Source organism: Jatropha curcas, chromosome 6 (assembly GCF_041381405.1).
Source record: "Jatropha curcas cultivar XTBG-Jc1 chromosome 6, XTBG_Jcur_1.0, whole genome shotgun sequence".
Classification (NCBI taxonomy): domain Eukaryota; kingdom Viridiplantae; phylum Streptophyta; class Magnoliopsida; order Malpighiales; family Euphorbiaceae; genus Jatropha; species Jatropha curcas.
In genome coordinates this window covers 26,135,079-26,153,932 of record NC_143156.1, presented here as the reverse complement: position 1 = coordinate 26,153,932, position 18,854 = coordinate 26,135,079, and the positions used below count along the sequence as shown (strand labels likewise).

The 18,854-nt window shown below is 26.7% G+C and overlaps 1 pseudogene; it reads right to left on the bottom strand.

Moving 5' to 3' along the window:
- Window positions 1–7,901: 7,901 nt before the first annotated feature.
- Window positions 7,902–8,619, bottom strand: LOC149495816 (small polypeptide DEVIL 16 pseudogene; annotated as a pseudogene).
- Between the last annotated feature and the right edge of the window lie 10,235 nt (window positions 8,620–18,854).

The following is an 18,854-nucleotide window of genomic DNA, read 5'->3' as shown; positions in this document are numbered from 1 at the left end:
GGTATAATAGTTTAATATCTCCTTTTTAACTTCTGTATTTTTTTTATTGATTTAATGAAAAAATATAAAAATTGAACAAAATGATCTACTGATATAACGGAATCAAAATATAAAAATAAATTAATATATTTAAAAAAAAAGATAACAACGAAATAAATAAATCATAAAAATCGTATTATAATTTTCGTTTGTCGTCTCACTTTGTTTTTATAGAAAAAATAGTGTGGAAATGTTGAAATGTTTGAGCAATTATATTTGGAGATTTTGATGGGACTAACCAACCTCCGAGGGGACAAACCCACCTGAAGTTGAAAAATAATTGTTATCTATTTTTGGCAACAGTGCTTAATCCTTAAGCAACTTGGACTTGTTGTTTTGGTGTCTCTTACTTTGATAGCATCTCACTCTTTATAAAACCCAATCTTTTGACTGTAGTTGGTGTGATCTCCAACTAACTCTTTGGACAAACAACAGGGAGTAAGTAATATTTTGGTCTGACCCAAAAAGCAAATTCAACCCATTCCATTCCATTCCGGTTCAATCAATTTTTTTAAATTTCGGTTAAGTATCAATTTGATAAGTGATAACTATTCAATTTTCAATTCAATTCGATTTTAAGACTGTATGAGCAAAGATGCTGAAGAGTATAAGTTAAATTTGACAACAGTCTCCATTATTTAGTGATGTAGACAAAGTTAATTAGATTATGACAAGCTTGAAATTTGAATTGCAATTGCATCAATATTTGAGTAGCTTAATTTTGTTTTTGAATTCCCATTTAACCTAACTTGTGGGGCAGATGCTCTTGGGCATGTGTCTTAGCTACCCATATTATAATGAACCCTATCTTATCTTTTATTAGACATCCATCATTTCTATAGTCACATCCATCATCTATTGGCCCTTTTCTATGTTTTTTTTTTTTTTTTTGACCAAAAATCTCACATTTCTGGCAAAATTTTGGTGGACCATTTTGCAAATGTATAGTATTAGTTCGCTGAACTTGGAAAAAAAAAAAAAAAAAATGAAAGACATTTCATCCTACCACCACTATTTATGCTTTATGCTAAACGTTTGACAACTAATTTTAATTAATAAAAGGTGTTTTGAAATTCTCGTAAAATAATTTAGAAATGTGAAAAATAGAGTTTCCTCTTATTATATATCTAAATTATTAAATATATATGTGCACTTTCATATACATAAGTACAAAAATTATAATAAATAAAATAATTAAATAAAATTTGAATAAAAAATAAAAGAAATAATTAAATAGATATAATGCGAAAAAAAATATTTGAAATTTATGCATAATTAAATAATTGGACAAATAATATGAGACGCAAAAATCTCCAAATATTTTCATCCTCTTTAGTGTATACATTTTTGTTTTCAAGAAAAAATTAAAATAAAATTATTACTTAATAGTTGAATGCTTGATTTATATTATATTTTTAAATATTTTTCTTCCCATTTTCTTATAAGAATTCAAGGAGGAGTAAAATTTTGGTTTCATATAATGGTGGATTTAGAAAAATTTTTTCAAGAGTCAGCATAAATTAAAAAAAAAAAGGAGTATATATATAATAAAATAAATTTGATGGCAACTAATGAGGGTTTAACACGTGTTATTAATAAATCAAAATTTTATTTTAAAAATTAAACTCAATTGTTAAATAAATTTGCTCACTGTGTCTTTGAATTTTAGATTTTGGAGATAAATTTCTTAGAGATGATTTGTTGAATGTATAATTTGAGCCCAAGAAAAAAGTATCCTTGCATGTAAAATTTTGATCTTGAAGACTTACTCAAGAATACATCTAATCAAAAATAAAAATTTCCCATTTACATAAATCTAACTTAAAAACAAGATCTTAAACTTTTGATTATTCATATTCTTGTGTAAAATCGATGAAACATATATGGTCGGCTTTGATAAATTGTACTATAATATAATTTAATATAATTAAATGCATTTTTAATAGAATATCTATAATAAAAACACATTTAATTATAATTACTCTGTATTATATCTTATTAAATATAAAATCCTTATTATAGATAAAAAAAGATAATAAATCGTATAGTTCAGTGAATCTTTTATTAATGTAAAAATTAGAAGATTTTTAATTCAAATATTTTCGATCATAAAATTTTTTATTAATTTTATGATTCAATGAAAATTATTTCTATAATATAATTTATAATGTTATTTCGATTTAATAAAATATCGGGGAAAAGCAAAAAAAAGAAAAAAGAACTCGGTAGCAAAAGTAGTGCCTCGATCACCAACCCACTGGTTGCTAGATCCTAGATGCAGCCAGAAGAAGAAAAGAAGTGCACGTGCACAATCTGATTCACAATCGCATTGTTTTGGTCCCAGGTTTGATGCTATAATTACGAGGTTTTGTCATACATAAATCTTTGAGCATCAAAATATTACTAATTAATTATTATCCATTTACCCAATCATGTAATAACAAGTCATTAAGGCCATGTGGTTAGTCGGTGGAAATAGTTAACTGGAAAAGACTGGAAAGTAATTTTACTTTTATGAATCATACTTATGAAGTATTTCGAATTTTACGTCCTTCGAAAAAAATATTAAATTTATTTAAATTATAATAAATTATTAAATAAATTGATTATATTACCCTTAATTTAATATATTTAAACACTAAATAATTATTGCCATATACAAGAGTAAATATGGAGAAAATTTTATTACTCCTTGTAATATGACAAATATTTTGGAACAGATTATTTTCTCAAATGTGATAATCTAATAGTAATCAATTGATATCTTATTGCCTATAATTAATGACACTAAGATAGTATTCCCTTCATTGCAAAATATAAATAGTTTAAAGTAATACGAGGATTTAAGGAAATAATTAATTGTTCTAAATTATAAAAAAATTAAGGATAATTTATTCAAATTATTATTTACCTAAAAAATACGGATAATTTGTGAAAATAATTCTAAATAAAAGTAATATTAAAAAATATTATTTATTACTCTTTAAAATATTCAAAACGATCTATATTTTAAGAGAAAATAATCATCCGGCATAAAATAATTACATTTTGGAACGGAAACAGTTTCAAAGATGAGTGGAAGGAGTGTGATGGAATTGAAAATGACTCCAAGGCTTTTACAGATGAAGATGTGAAATTCACCCACTCAACGAGTTGATGCTGACTATGTGTATCCATGGCGTTTAAACATGGAATTGTTGATTTGACCAACCCATTTTCGAGGAGACAACTCCAATGAAGACTTTAAGGATAAATGGGTCCCCTTTGAAAGTTGATTTCTAGCTCCATAAACATTTTAGGGTTTATATGCATAATCCCTTTGCCTAATATCCATAAAAATTGAAAAATTGAAAGAAATTCACAAAAATGGAAAATTGAATATTGCTTACAAGAATAGTAGAGCTACATCGTGTAGCAATGGCAACCATTATCTAAAAGGAAGCTAAACTCCTTTAAAATTTTATCTTCCTCCTATGCCAAAATAATCTGATATGACTATATATGTATAGTCATCTCAACATGATATTATCGGAATCTTATGTTTTCCATTCAAAATGCTATTATAAGATTGGGATTTTTGAAGGATACATTTAAATATATTTTTAAAACATATTTATCAAGATAAATCGGTTCGAGTCGCGATTTATCTAGAAAAAAAAAAGGATTAATTCATCTAAAACTTGAATCATTAGAAAATAAAAATTAATAAACATTAAGAATAATTGAAATTGAATTGCATGGCTTGTAATCAAGCGGTATGATTCAATCATGATAGATTTATTGAGATAAATTATCCCATATTAGACCATAAGGGTTTGGTATGCTTCTTTGTGTTTATACAAATTTCGGGCTGTTCAGCAATTTCAGCGGTTTTAGTAGACGTTAACTGTTGTAGTAGCTGTCAGCTGTTTTATTAGCATTTAATGGTTAGATATTAGCTGCTGTTTGTAGTTAATTGTGTATATAATAGTTTAAAATAAAAGTGATTTGTAAGAATAAGTGTTTGATTAGTTGTTTAATATAAAAAGACAAAAAATGATAAGGTCATAGAGAACAAGACAAAAACAAGTGATGGGCATAAATTTGATAAAAAATTTATAAAATGCTAAACATTAATGAGGATAACGTTTCATGAAACAACGCCTCAAATTCTAAACGGTAGAATAGATGTAACATTACCGAACACAATAATTAAATAAAAATAGTGTTTTAACTCAATCAAAACACTGAACACTACTCCAAATGCTCTTGCTGAGCAAAGCCTTCATATGTTATTCCTTGCATTAAAAAAAAAAAAAAAACACAAAGCATATGAATATATGCATTTAGATTAGAAAGGCGAGAAGGTAGAGAATATAGTTTGGTATAGCTATGAACATCTCCCAAGTGCAATTGGAGTTGTACATCACTAAATTGTTTTTGTTTTCTATCAATAAATTCAAAATAGCTTGTGATTCAACTCATCATCATCATAATTTGTTGATTGAATTGAATGATATATCTTTTCAAATATAAAATATAGATATGCACCTACCAAATGCTAATAATTTTTATCTGGCCATTTAGTTATCATTTTTTAAATTTTAACTTTATATGAATTTTTAACACATATATAGTCATATTTTATTTATCAATACATTATATTATTTTTAATAGTTCTACAATTTTTTTAAAAATTGAGATACTTGAAATTTCAATAAGTTATTTTCCCTTATTTTATAGATAAAAGGTTTAACATTTCAATTTTTTTTTTTATTCATTAGAGTCTGATGAATCAAAATAACGTTGCAGGCTACACAAAAATGATGGTTTTCCTCTAAATTCACCAAATTGATAAAAATACTTGTGGTCAAGAGGATTTCAATTCAGACCTCTCATCCCTCAAATAAGTTAAAAGTTTAATAAGAGCACACTTGATTATTTAGTAAAAAAAATAATTATGCTCCCTAAATTTATTTTTTAAGTAAAAAACAGATATCAAAATCCTATATTATTTAGTTACATATCACATTATTAAAAGTATTTGATCAAACGTGTAAATATGCATCTAAACTTTATAATTTTAATCGGTCATCATCATCTTGACATTTTATTTTTTTATTAAATTAGTCGGTATTTAAAATCTATTGAGATAGTTATTATAGTTTTGCAATCTGAGTAGTCCTATGAAGAGGGCAAATATTTTTCTTTCGAATACTTAAAGAGATTTCATAAATTTGAAATCGAAACTTCCGATTAATGGAAAGTGATTTATGTGATTCTGCCATTTCAAACTTTAATGAGATGTAATTTACTATATGGTTACAAATTCTGAAAATAAAATAAAAAGAAGAAACAATGTTTGTAAATAACGGAGCGGGCTCAAAGCAGAACGGAGAGTGGGAGAGAAAGGAGGTGCACGTGGGGGCAATCTATAACGGAAGAAGTGAAATTTGTGAAAGCGAGCTATGAGAAAAACTGTGAGGGTGCGTACGATATCACGTTGTTCAATGGATTCTCTCTGTCGGCTTACGTTAGCGGTTAGCATCCTTTTTTTTTCTCTCTCACCGCTATTAATTTTTATCTGTTTCACTTTTATTGCGATATTTTAACTTTATATAAAATTAGTGATTGTTTGCTTTTTACGAGATATTCGGCAATAATTTTATAAATAATTATTTTTACAGTGTTTAATAATTTAGTATTTGAATTAGTTTTTAAAGGTAAAATAATATTTGTGAAAGGTTAGTTCATGTAACATTTAATTTTTAATATTTCATAAAAAGCTATTAAAACATTTAACAAAACAATACATTTTTCCAAATAGACCCTAAGCCTTTAAATTTTTATTTATAAGTATTGAGGTTTTTAAATCTTAATTAGGTAAAATATTAAAATAAATTCAAGTAACTAACGGTGAAATAAGAATAAGAGTTTTGTTTTAATAAAAATAAAAATTGAAATGCTTAATTGGATCAAGAAAAGTTAGAAATCTATTAAAAGTTCAGGGCATAAATAATGAGAGATTTAATTATGAGAAAATTCTAGTGATTTGTAAGTAAAATTCATTAAGGAAGAATGAAATGGTACAGGTCCTCGACCACTTAATTATAGTTAAAGCTCTTTGCCCTTCTTATAAGTGTATTTAATGTGAATCGAACCGAGAGCTTTTTCCACACGCTTAACTTGCATTGCCAATTGAGCCACTACCTATATGTTTTTATTAACACTTAATTAGTTGATAAATTAGGTGGCAGCTGGCAAAAATCTTCTTTCTAATAATAATAATAATAATAATAATAAGTTGGAGATTTCTATTTGCGTTCAGTTTACATGAATTAGGAGGATTTTAGGAGTAAAATCATGATTACTCTTGAATAATATATTACCTCATTAATTTCAAAACAATTTTTAGGATTAGAAGGCCAAATAATAACTCAAAATGAGTTGTTGGGTAGTGTTTTACTCTTCAAAATAAATAAATAAATAAATAAAAATGAGTTGTTGGGTGACCCATATTCTTGTCACAGCCATCGGAGCAAACAAACTGCCAATGTACAATGTTTAAAGTACAATAGCACCTATATATTTGTGTCACATTAAAGTACAATGTTTCACTTAATTAAGAAATTATATTAAAAGTTAATTAGACGTGGTCTGGTTAGTTTCTCACTTACATAAATGGTTGAAGATCTCGAGTTTGAATTTTCTTGGTCACAGTAATTTTTACTAATTTGATGACTATTTTTATTACATAATCTGCAGTATTAATTCAACTCATTATATTGTACCTCCATACACACACACACATATATATATAAACGAAAAAGTGCAAATATCTTACGCTCTACTATATCATACATCTCAGTTCAAATTTGTTTTTTATTTTACAAAAAGTTAAATAAATTGAGGTTAAGAAAATGAAAAGCCGCAGCAAAATTATTTTTCAATTATAGTTTAAATATAAAAAATAATAATGTTAATGAAACTTTTAAAATATGTCAAATCATAGTACAATGCACAAATCCGTGGCCAACCATTTCCTATCCCTAGAAGCACTGAAAAGAAGTACAATTCCTCCAGAAATGCATGTATCCTATCTTATAAACATCCAGTGGGCACCTTTGCCTTATTAATTAATGTTGCTTTCATGTGAATTTTAACTTATGCACAGAAGAAAAATATAACATCAGACCATTTCATTTTAATTGTATTTTAGGAAAAATATATATATTTCAAAGGAATTTAATAATATGATGCTTAAAAACATACAATCTATCTGATAGTAAATAATGAATATAGGAAATGGATTAATGAATTGTATATTATCTGCACTCTCAATATATTGATAATGAATAGAGTGACATTAATCTTCTTGGAGCCTTGGATTCTGTTCGGGAAAAATTAACTGTTTTGATAATTGTTAGTTATTTTAGTATCGTTTATTGTTAGTTGTTTGAGTAGCGTTTATTGTTAATTGTTTGAATAACTTTTCATAAAACACTAAGAAGTTAAATATTACATAAGTTAACTTTTTATAAACCACTACCATAACATATAAAGTTAGTTCAAATGCTATGTTACTGAACACTATAAAAAAAATAGTATTTATTACAATTTGACTACTTAAAAAGTTATTGCTAAACACAGCTTTGAAGATAAGTTTATATATAAAAAATATGGCATAGGATAAACCGAGTCAATGTCTAGGCATATCTTGACTAATTACAGTTTATAACTAAATACATTACAAGTAGATTCCTAGTTTATTACAGGTTGATCACTAACATAATAATTGTCTATAACTATATATCTAATTCCATTATTTTTTTTTTAGGGGGAAATGAATTTTTTTTCCTATTTAAATAAAAAAAGAGCACAAATAAATAGATCTAATTAAATTAATATCATAAACTACAAGACAAGAAATTGTTTGAACATATAATAATTGAGCTGAGCCCTTCTTTTTCCAGGAAGAAAAACTAAAAAAAGAAAAAAAAAAAAAAAAGAAGAAAAGCTACAATTAATTTTTCTAGAAAAAAAAAAATCCCCCAAAAAGAGAACCTCTTATCATGTCTATGGTAATATATACGCACATTAATTAGTTTGGCTATAAAAAAGAGTAGCTATTGGATAAATATATACTAGTTTATGTATGTCTATATGTATATATATTAAGGGTCACCATATTCATGCCAACAAACTAACATAGCAATACACCGCCTGAGAATGTAGAATCTTGCTCTTTGCTCCGTCACTAGTCTACTGCATCTCCGGCCAAATGAACGGCACGGGTCTCGTACGTGCTTTTCGCAGAAGCTTGTGTTCTCTTCTTGCTTCATCATTTCTTGATATCTATATCTATCTGGATATGTATTTTCTTGCTTTATTTAATTTCTTCTCTTCTTCTTCTTCTTCTTCTTTTCTGAATTCTTGTGTCTTGAAAGAGAGAGAGAGAGAGAGAGAGAGAGAGAGAGATGATAATGGTGATACAGAATTATTGTTTCACTTAGAATTTAGAATTGTATAGTGAGAAAGAAAACGAAAGAGAGAGAGAATGAGAGAGAGAGAGCTTTATAGCTTTTAATGGTAAAGAAAGAAGGGATTTTTAGCCCTTATATAAGTATTAATTTGATCAAGGGTCTTGTATTAAGTAGGTAACCTTCAAATTTAAAAGACAATTTTACGCTTCTAACATTTTGTATTTAGTGTATAGAGTTCAAGGGCTAGAAGGTAATTTAATAAATATGATGATTGTCTGTCATCAACTAGACTAGGTTCCAAAGTTTTTTTATTTTTTAGGTTTATTTTAATTTTTCTTTTTTGTTCTTTTTTGGGCTTTATGCATTGCATTTTTTTATTTTAATAATAGTACTTTGGGCGGCAGCTATGGAGAATAACTAAGTTAACACCATTTATTAATATATATATATATATATATATATATATATATATATATATATATATTATACTTGAAAAACTCTTAGATCGAAATAATATTGTAGACTATACTGTAAAAGTAGCTATTCACTTTAAATAATATTTAATAAATTAATGATAGTCTTGTAGACTTGAACTCGAGACCTTTCACTTTCTTTACCTTTTATGAGATCACACTGATCGGCTGATTTAATTAATAATTGTAGTAAACTCGAACTAAATCAATCAGATCACATTGATCGGCTCATTTATTAAAATATAAATTAATGATTATTATTATTTGTTTGGATAATATTTTAATAGTTAAATAAAAATAATAAGATTTTGTCGAGGGTCCTCCCAGATCTTTTTTTTGGTACTAATTACTGACAGGTGACCAGCAGATTATTAGTCTTTGACTAATGAGGTTGAGCATGTTCACGAGTGTGAACAGATGTCCAAATTGGATTGGTTGAGTATCAAATGAAATAAAAAAAAAAAGGCTGCACAATAAAATAATTGTCCATTAGTGGAAAAGGTGTTGATGTTAAAATAGCTTAAATAAGATACTTGTAACAAATTCAGTCCAAAATTTGTGTGATTAGTTCATGGTCACATGTACTTGTTTGACTACCAACCCAGTAATTAAAAATAACCAACAAATTTAATACTCACAATTGTGCAAATAAAGAAGTACATATTTTTAACTAAAAATAATTAAAATAGCAGTAAATAATAATTTCTTTAAAAAATAAATATACATCCAATAATTTTTCTTATGTATAACTTACTTAAAAGAAGACATATATTATGATCGTAGTGAATATAAGTGAGTGAAGCCGCTCGTGCATTGTTCCAAGTCTCAACTTAAAAAAAAAGTTCTTTTGAATTTGTTTGATAATTAAGCTTAACAACTCGAGTTTGAGCATACTTATTGAGCTTGTTTAATAAATAAATTGTACTCTATTTTAAAATGAATCTTGTATTTGAGGTCAACTCGGTATTCTTATTGTCGCGTTAACGATCTCTATTTTAAAATTGTACTCTTTTGAGTTATAAATTGCACACGAATCGAGCTTGAATTCTTTTAAAACTCAAATAAAATAAGTGCGAGCTATATAAATTCTGAAGATTGTAAAGACAGTACAAGGAAACATGAAGCAAGTTATATATAGTTGTGAAAAAACAAAGAACTTGCTCTCCATTTGAAACTGATAATGCTTTGAAAATGAAAAGACAATGATAAAAAATTTTGAATTTAAGATTTGTTTTTTGAAGTTGCTTTATCCTTGGCATAATAATTTTGGAAGGCTAAGAAGACGTAGAGTTTTATCATAAAATTTTAGATTATTTGAGTTTGTCGAATTACTTTAGCAATTTCATCTTTTTTTTTTAATAGAATTTGATTTAATTATATCCAAATCCATAGAATTGAGCTCATAAAATTTAATTCTTCATTTTTTTTTCATATCAAACACAAAATTTTGAATTTATAAATTTGTAGAATTGATTTATTCCAAACAAGGGTTAGATTTTCTTGATTTGCTTGATTTGTTAGATTGTTGTTTCAATGTTCCATTGCTATTTTCTTTTTCAAGTTCCTCAAGTGGTTAGTTAATTAGTTAATTAAATAACAATAATAAATTTAATTAATTAATCAATTTATGAGGTTAAGATAAAAAATGATTATGTACTTCCAAAATTCAAAAAATGATGAAAAAAAAAAAACACCAATTGTTAATTAATGCAATTACCGGGTATAATTAAGTCATTATATAATTGTGTTGAATTTATAATCTACTTAAAATTGTAATACTATCTCCGTTCCATAATACTTTTCACATTTGAGAAAATAGTTTATTCTAAAATACTTGTCACATTTATAGTTTTAAGGAGTAATACATCTTTTTTTCCATATTACTTCAATTTAATAGTTTTCTTAGAGAATTAGTATTAAATTAAGGATAATATAATCAATTTACTCAATAATTTATTTTAATTTAAAAAAATTTGATAATTTTTCTTAAAAAACGTGATATTCTAGATGTCACTTGAAGATAGAAAAAGAAAGTAAATACAATTTTGTCAAATAAGTGATTTTGAAAAACAACCTTCTTGCAAGAACATTTTGGATATTGTGTGAAGTTCAGTTTGAATTTTGACTTTAGAGGAAGAACTAAATTAAATGATTTCATACATTAACTTTGGCAGTAATAGACAGAAATTTGCATGTGGAGGGATATTCCCAACACGTGCGGGCAGTACCCATTTCCAGAACACAATCTTACATTGTGTTCTCACCTTTCCTTCACTCTTACCCAAATTAAATTAAATATTAAAATTAAAATTGTAAGACATAGAAAAATGCACCGAGGTTAAGGTATACGACTACTTCTGTTTCATAATATTTATCACATTTGAGAAAATAATTTATTTCAAAATATTTGCCACATATATAGTTTCAAGGAATAATAAATATTTTTTTTTCATGTTTACCTTTTGTATATGACCAATAATTATTATTTCAATTTAATGGTTTTCTTAGAGAATAAATATTAATTAAGGGCAATATAATCAATTTACTCGATAATTTATTGTAATTTAAACATATTTAATGATTTTCTTAAGGAACGTAAAATTTCAATATGAGAAGTATTATGAAACAGAGATAGTATCTCTGTTTCATAATACTTGTCTCATTTCTATTTTTAATGAGTAATAAATATTTTTTTTTTCATATTTACCATTTGTATATAATCAATAATTATTACTTCAGTTTAATTGTTTTTTTAGAGAATTAATATTAAATTAAAGATGATATCGTCAATTTACTCAATAAGTTATTACAACTTATACAAATTTAATAGTTTTCTTAAGAGACATGAAATTTCAAATGTAATAAGTATTCTAGAGCAGAAGTAGTACTAAACTGCTGGCCATCCACATGAGTGCTTTATTTCATATTTAGGATCTATTCGACAAAATTAGTTGTTTTGTTAACTGTTAGATATTTTAGTAGCGTTTTAGTTGTTTCAGTAATTAATAACTATTTGAGTAGTTAAAAATTAAATTTTACCTGGACTAACCTTTTATAAAATAATAACTTAACCTCCTTCTACCATTTAATAATTTAACTAAAAGCTACTTAAAAAATTATTTTCGAATCTAGCAAACTATCAAGTATGAAAGTGTTGGATTATAAAAATTCAACATTTCTTATAAAAATTACTATAAAAACAAAACATTCTTATAAAAATTATTTTCTTAAAAGATAAAGGATTACATTCTTCGAACTGTACATATTTAAAAAAGCAATTATTTCTTTCTTAAAAGAGTACATTTGAGAAAAGTCAATTATCTTATTTGGATAACAATAAAAATTTCTCAGAAAAATAAAATAATTATATTTCATTAAACTATATGAAATTAAAAGAATATACAAATAAGTTATTACTCTTAATCTAAATATCTTTTATTTAATTAATCCACGAAGATACCACAAATATATGCATAACTATTAATCCAATGAAACTTTTGTAATACAATTCCCTAATATAAAATATAAATATTGTCCGAAAATTACTTTAAAAAAAAAATATATGTACTCCCTTATAAAGTAACAGTTTTAAGGATTGCTAATAATAATGCGTAAAATAGTTATATTTGTCTGAATATTTTTTTTTATATAAATAAGGTTGTTAGTGTAATTACATTGTGAGAAAAACTTGCTTAGACCGGATCCATGACATACTTACGGACCGAATTAATTAATATTTTTAGAAATATTTTTATTTTTTTTATAAGAATCATATTTTCCCATTTTTTGATATCATCAAGTACTTTTCCATGCAAAAAAGAAACTAAGGGTACAACCCACAAATTCAGGAATTGAATTTTTCCAGGAAAGTGTAATTCATGTGTTAATCAAATATTAGAAACTTACTTTTCCTTAAGATTTCAATTACCAAACACCTACTAAAAACATTTCCTCTTTCTTTATATTTTATGCTTCATCAAAGGTTTTATAGTTGCCAAACGAAACACAGATGTTAAATTGGGCCAACCCAGCCCAATAAAAGATTAAAGGAAACGTATGGCGAGAAAAATCTATCCCGGCCCAGTCTAAATGGATCAAGTTATATTTCTTTGTTGTTCATTAGGGCCCAATGGACTGAATAGCATCGATGGGCTATACAATATGGATAAATTAATGAAAACTATTATACTTCTCGCATTTGAAAAGACCAACCAAATTACATCTAGTTTGGTGATGGATGAAGTAATTTTAATCATCTAATTAGTTTTTTTTTTTGGTCTTTTTCTATGTCGATTTTACATTATACACCATATTATTAAAATTTTCAATCTTTAATGGTATTACACATTGATCTTAAATTTCTAAAATTTTTAGAAACGTACTTTAAAAAGTTTAGTTAACCTCCATAACAAAGATCAACTGTTTAATTTGGGTCTATGCATTTAAAATTTGTCTTCCAAATACTAATTTTAAGATAAAAATTTTAATAAACAAAGGTGGACAAATATAAATATAATCTTATTTGTGGTACGACACCAATTCGTGATATTAATTAATAAATATGATGCACCGTAGGGTTTTCAAAATTAGGAACTCACCGCCTCTATCGTAACAACTTCCATAAAGTATACCTATTTAGTATTTACACAAAACCTTCATTTATGAAGGTAATAATTTTTCTATGTTTCTCTTTTATCTTTATCAATCTCCATCCCTTGCCTAACAAAGGTTGTCAGAATGAAAAGTTACCAATTGTAAATTAGTTACCTATATTACCAAATGAATCTACATTTTTCAATGGAAATTAATTGAGGGAAACAAGTCGAAACCAGATTTCAGGACGGAATATATATATATATATATATTCATTGTTTCAGTTTAGAACAAGAAACAATCGGCAGCTACAATTGTGATATTATAATAATTGTATGCAATCTAAATCATACATTGTTCTAGAATGACATGAAAGTATAATAAATTTTGCATATGAGTAAATGAAATAAATTATAATCATGAAGAAAACCTATATTGTTTTATTCATTGTAATTGAATATATGACATTCATATTTTGCTTAAGAATAAGGGAGAAAAAGAAAGAAAAACGCCGTAATAATCATCCATAGGATTTTACGGGATAGTAGTAGCTAGAAACTTACATTTCCACACTACACATTTTTCTCTCTTTTCCTAATAACTATATAATCTTCCAATCCTATAACAATACACACATTTATAAAAACATACACAAAATTACCCAATTCAATACCTATCATGGTGCATCAACGTGTTTGCTTGTCTCACAAATAGTTGAACCAAGTGTATTGTAATTTATATATCGGCTTGGAGCAGAAGTACGATGAAACCCTTTTGGCATGCAATTCTCCATATCCCTACCGCCAAATCCTTTTTTCCTATGACTGCTTTTCGGCTTAAAGATCACAGAATTTTTCGAAGGTTTTGATTCCAATGGCCTTGCAGCTACCGCAACTTTAACAAGAGAATTCGCGCCAATTATCGTTGGTAAGGGAGATAAGAGGAGGAGAGAATAGAAGAGAGCTATAAAGAGAACAAGAGTGCTAGGCATTTTGGGATTTTTGTATTCTTTTTTTTGTATTGCTGTTTGTTGTTTGTTTAGAGTTTAGAGTATGATAATGTAAGATGAAAATTAGGGTTAGGTTTTGCGGGATAGAAGAGGGAAGAGGTAGGGCTTTAAATAGGGGTAGGCTCGTGAAGGAAATGAAGTATGTAGATATGACCAACTCATTGCTAGCAAAGCAAATGCTAGTCTTGCTTTGTGTACTCAGTAGTAGGGTAATTGAAGCACTTTTTGACAATGCAAGGTGAGGATGCCCGTGCTCTTCATTACTATTTTCTAGGTTTAATTTCTATTTATCACAAAGTCAAATTCATTTTTCTTTCTTTTTTGGTATTTTCATGTTCATTTATTCTATTACTATATTATAATTTTATTTAGAGAATATATATATATACACACACATACACACTGCGTTACAACTTACAAAGACATTGTAATCGTACCAAGTCTTAATGAATTTAGTTAAGAAAATACACACGTACACTTTGCAAGGAACCTTCATAGAAACTGGACCTTTGCCTCCATCTGTCAGTTTTACAACTAAATTATTAAATTATATTTATGGTCAAACTCAGACCTTTAGATTTCCGTTTTATATATATATATTTATATATATATATTTTATTTTTTTTTTTTTTGATAGAACTAAGATGGGTTAATCATTTCGTCCTGTCCAATGTAAAAATTTTTAATTCTTTCGATAAATTTGTTTTTCGGAGATTAAATTTATATCTCTAAGAGGATTGAAATGACTAACCATCCTAATCAACTATATCAATTCATTTTTAATTCATTTATTAATAGGGTATAAATTTTATATCGAAAGTTCAATCCTCATGCATAAATGGAGCATATTTTCACTGGAAGTGCTTTATTTTTTAGTGGATAAACAGGTATGAGCAAAATTTAATCATAATCCAACGAGTTAAAAGATATTTATTTGACTAATGCTTAAAAAAAATGTAAATTTTATAATGTTAACTTGATATGAATTCGGATTGAATATGAGCAATGGAAAATCACCCCATAACATATATTTATATAATTCAGTTATTTTTATGTTAAATTATATTTCATTTTATATAATATATATGTAATGATATGGCATATGAAAAAAATTTAAAAGTAAAAATAAAATAAAAAAATACTTACTTAAAACCAAAATATACTTAAAGAAATAAAAAAAAAGATTAAAATCTAACTCAACTCGGTCTAGCCCACTACCCAACCCAAACTTGATCCAAGATAAATATTATTACCTCTGTCCTAAAATATAAGTCGTATTTAATACTTATTTTGTCTCAAAATATAAGTCGTTTATAGCACTTATTTTGTCCCAAAATATAAGCCGTTTTAAGTATTTTAAAGAGTAATAAACTATGTTTTTCCAATATTATCATTATTTACATTAGATACAATAAATACTTTCACAAGTAACTATATTGGTTTTGAGATAAATGATAATTTGGTCAAATTACTCTTAGTTTTGTTATAATCTAATAGAATTAAATTGTTTCATTAATATTTGTGCAAAAACCTTAAATGACTTATATTTTGAGACAGAGAGAGTATAAGATAACAGATAAGAGCCTCTCCAATACAACCATAGATTGCTCTAATTTATTTATCACGTCTGAAAACTTGAAAGTTAAAAATAAAAATTTCTCTAATGCTATTGTCTATTTAATTTGTGAGTCTAATGTGTCAAAAAGAAAACTAGACATTGCCCATCACGCTTTCTACTTTCAAAACATCTGTTAGACAACGTAACTCAGCCATTTATTATTTATTTTCCTATTTATTCATTTTTTTTCTTATTTTTTATTTTATTTTCTTTTATCTTTTTTTATCATCAGAAAATTCTAATAAAATCCGAAAGCATTGGAAAACCATTTTTAAAATCTAACATCTAAAAAAATACATTCAGCCACATCATTATCCATAGCTTCCATTTATTAAGACACATCAACCATAATCCATTGTTGCATTAGAGATGTACAAAGAGCATCTCCAATGCAACCATAGATTTTGGCTGATGTAACTAGAAGTTGTGGATGGTGATGTGGCCGAATATGTATTTATAGATGTTAGATTTTAAAAATGGTTCTTCAATGCACAAAGAAGAAATCAATTTCAGCGCAAATAAAAGAGAAGGCATAAAGAAAAATAAAAAAAAAAAAGAAAAAAAAATGAATACATAGGAGAAAAAAAGCAAAAAGCTGAGTCGTGTTGTCTAACAGACCCTCAGAAAAGAGAGAGTGTAATAGTAAATATCTCTTTTTCTTTTTGACACATCAGACTTACAGACTAAACAAACAATAATATTAGACATATTTTTCTTTTTAACTTTCAATTTTTAAATGTGATAAATAAATTAACCCAATTAAAGATTGCGTTGAAGATGCTCCACCGTTCAAAACTTTTAAATGGAGTCGAGTTGAGATTTTGCAAAGTTGGACCGAAACTCTACACATGTCAATCCTAATTGGTATACTGTTGCATGCCAAATCTTGAAGAGAAAGCGCAATGCAAATAAAATCCATCCTGAAGGTCTACTATATAACACATGGAAGCAAACGATTGGGCCAGATAAGAGAGGTAAGTGATAACTGAACCTGTTAGGCCGACCCATTAGAGAGGAGAGAGAAACCTGCCCTTTACACATCATCTCGTTATAGCTGTCTAGCTCAGTCAAATGACACGTGCCCATTTAAACAAGCAAATCTAAGAGAAGCAAAATCTCAACAACTTGGGGAAATCTTTGACAAAAAAATTATATACATAGAAGATGATGAGGACGACGAAGAAGATGTCTAGTTGAAGATGACAGTGGAGGTTATTAATTTCTGGGATATACCAATTCACATGAAACAATTCAAGATATCATTACATTTTATTAGATTCTAATGTGTTAATGCTAAATATTTAACCTAATTTCTACCAATAACATATTTGAATGGACAAAATAAATAGATAAGAGTCAAAAATCTGGAATAAATTGTTATTGAAAAAAGTTTGTATAAATACCATATTGACCCGAACATGAAATTTATATATGAATAATTTAGTAATAAATAAATATATATCCAATGTAAAATCATATTGTGTTTCAATTCTTTATTAGATTGAGACATAAATCAGTTATAAGAAAATTAAATTTTAATTCTAAAGTAATTGGTACCGCATTCAAAATCAATACAATATATATCAATATACATATATATAAAATTTTCATTTGAAATACAGATTAAAACTTTTGATCATATTGCAAAATAAATTGACAATTTATCCAAGTAGATGGAAAATTGATTTTTTTTTTTTGCTAAATATATTTTGATCTAGACTATAGGTTAAACCTTTTCTATTTGAAATAAGTTAAGGTTAAACTGGAATCAAAAGAATAAAGATTAATCAATGAGTGTTGGATAAATGATTCGGCACTTTTCTCCCTTAAGTAATGTCAATGATTCGATTTTCATGAATGGTCTAAACTCACTAGAAATAATGCGAGCAGGATTTAGTTCCAAGAAAAAAAAAACCCTTAAAGTTCACTTTTTTGGAACAATTATTTTTAATGTAATATCATTTTTTTTTTAAAGAAACAGTCGTATATGTGGTGTTGTATGTTAAAGTTATCTCAATTCTTTTTTTCAATTTTTATTTTTATTGACATTAACATTTAATCCTTATAATTACTTGAAAACTTATCTTATCCATCCCGAACTCGTGCAATGAGCTCAAAGTTTATGGAATGGATTTCGGTTTATTTTTTAGGACCCAAATCCATTCAAGTTTAATTTTAATATTCCGTTGCTATTTAAAAGTAGCTACATGAGTCAAGTCACTCATGAGTTACTCAAGACACGGCTTGATAAAAATTCATTCAGACTCGTTTGAAAAACTTAACATATCAAGTTTAATAAATGACTTAAACTTGAGCTTAGTCCCTTAGCTCACAAGTCGGTCAGTAAAGTCCACTTGCTAGCTAGCTCCTAGCTCATGAGCCAACACAATAAAGGTCAACTCTATCTGAGTTAACATTTTGATTTTAGATTTTTAAATTTATTAGGCTCAATCTTTTTCGCCTCGTAATGTATTGAAAAGCAGTTAAAATTTGAGAACCTAATATATCAGAATAGTCAGAACTTTACAAGTTTTTATAATTTCACTTTATTTTAGTGTTTCTATCAATTTTATCTTAATTTCGACTTTTTGTAATAATAACACCCGTAATTGCAACTGAGGATAGAAGGATTCCTTCCAAACATATCTAATGAAGCTTCT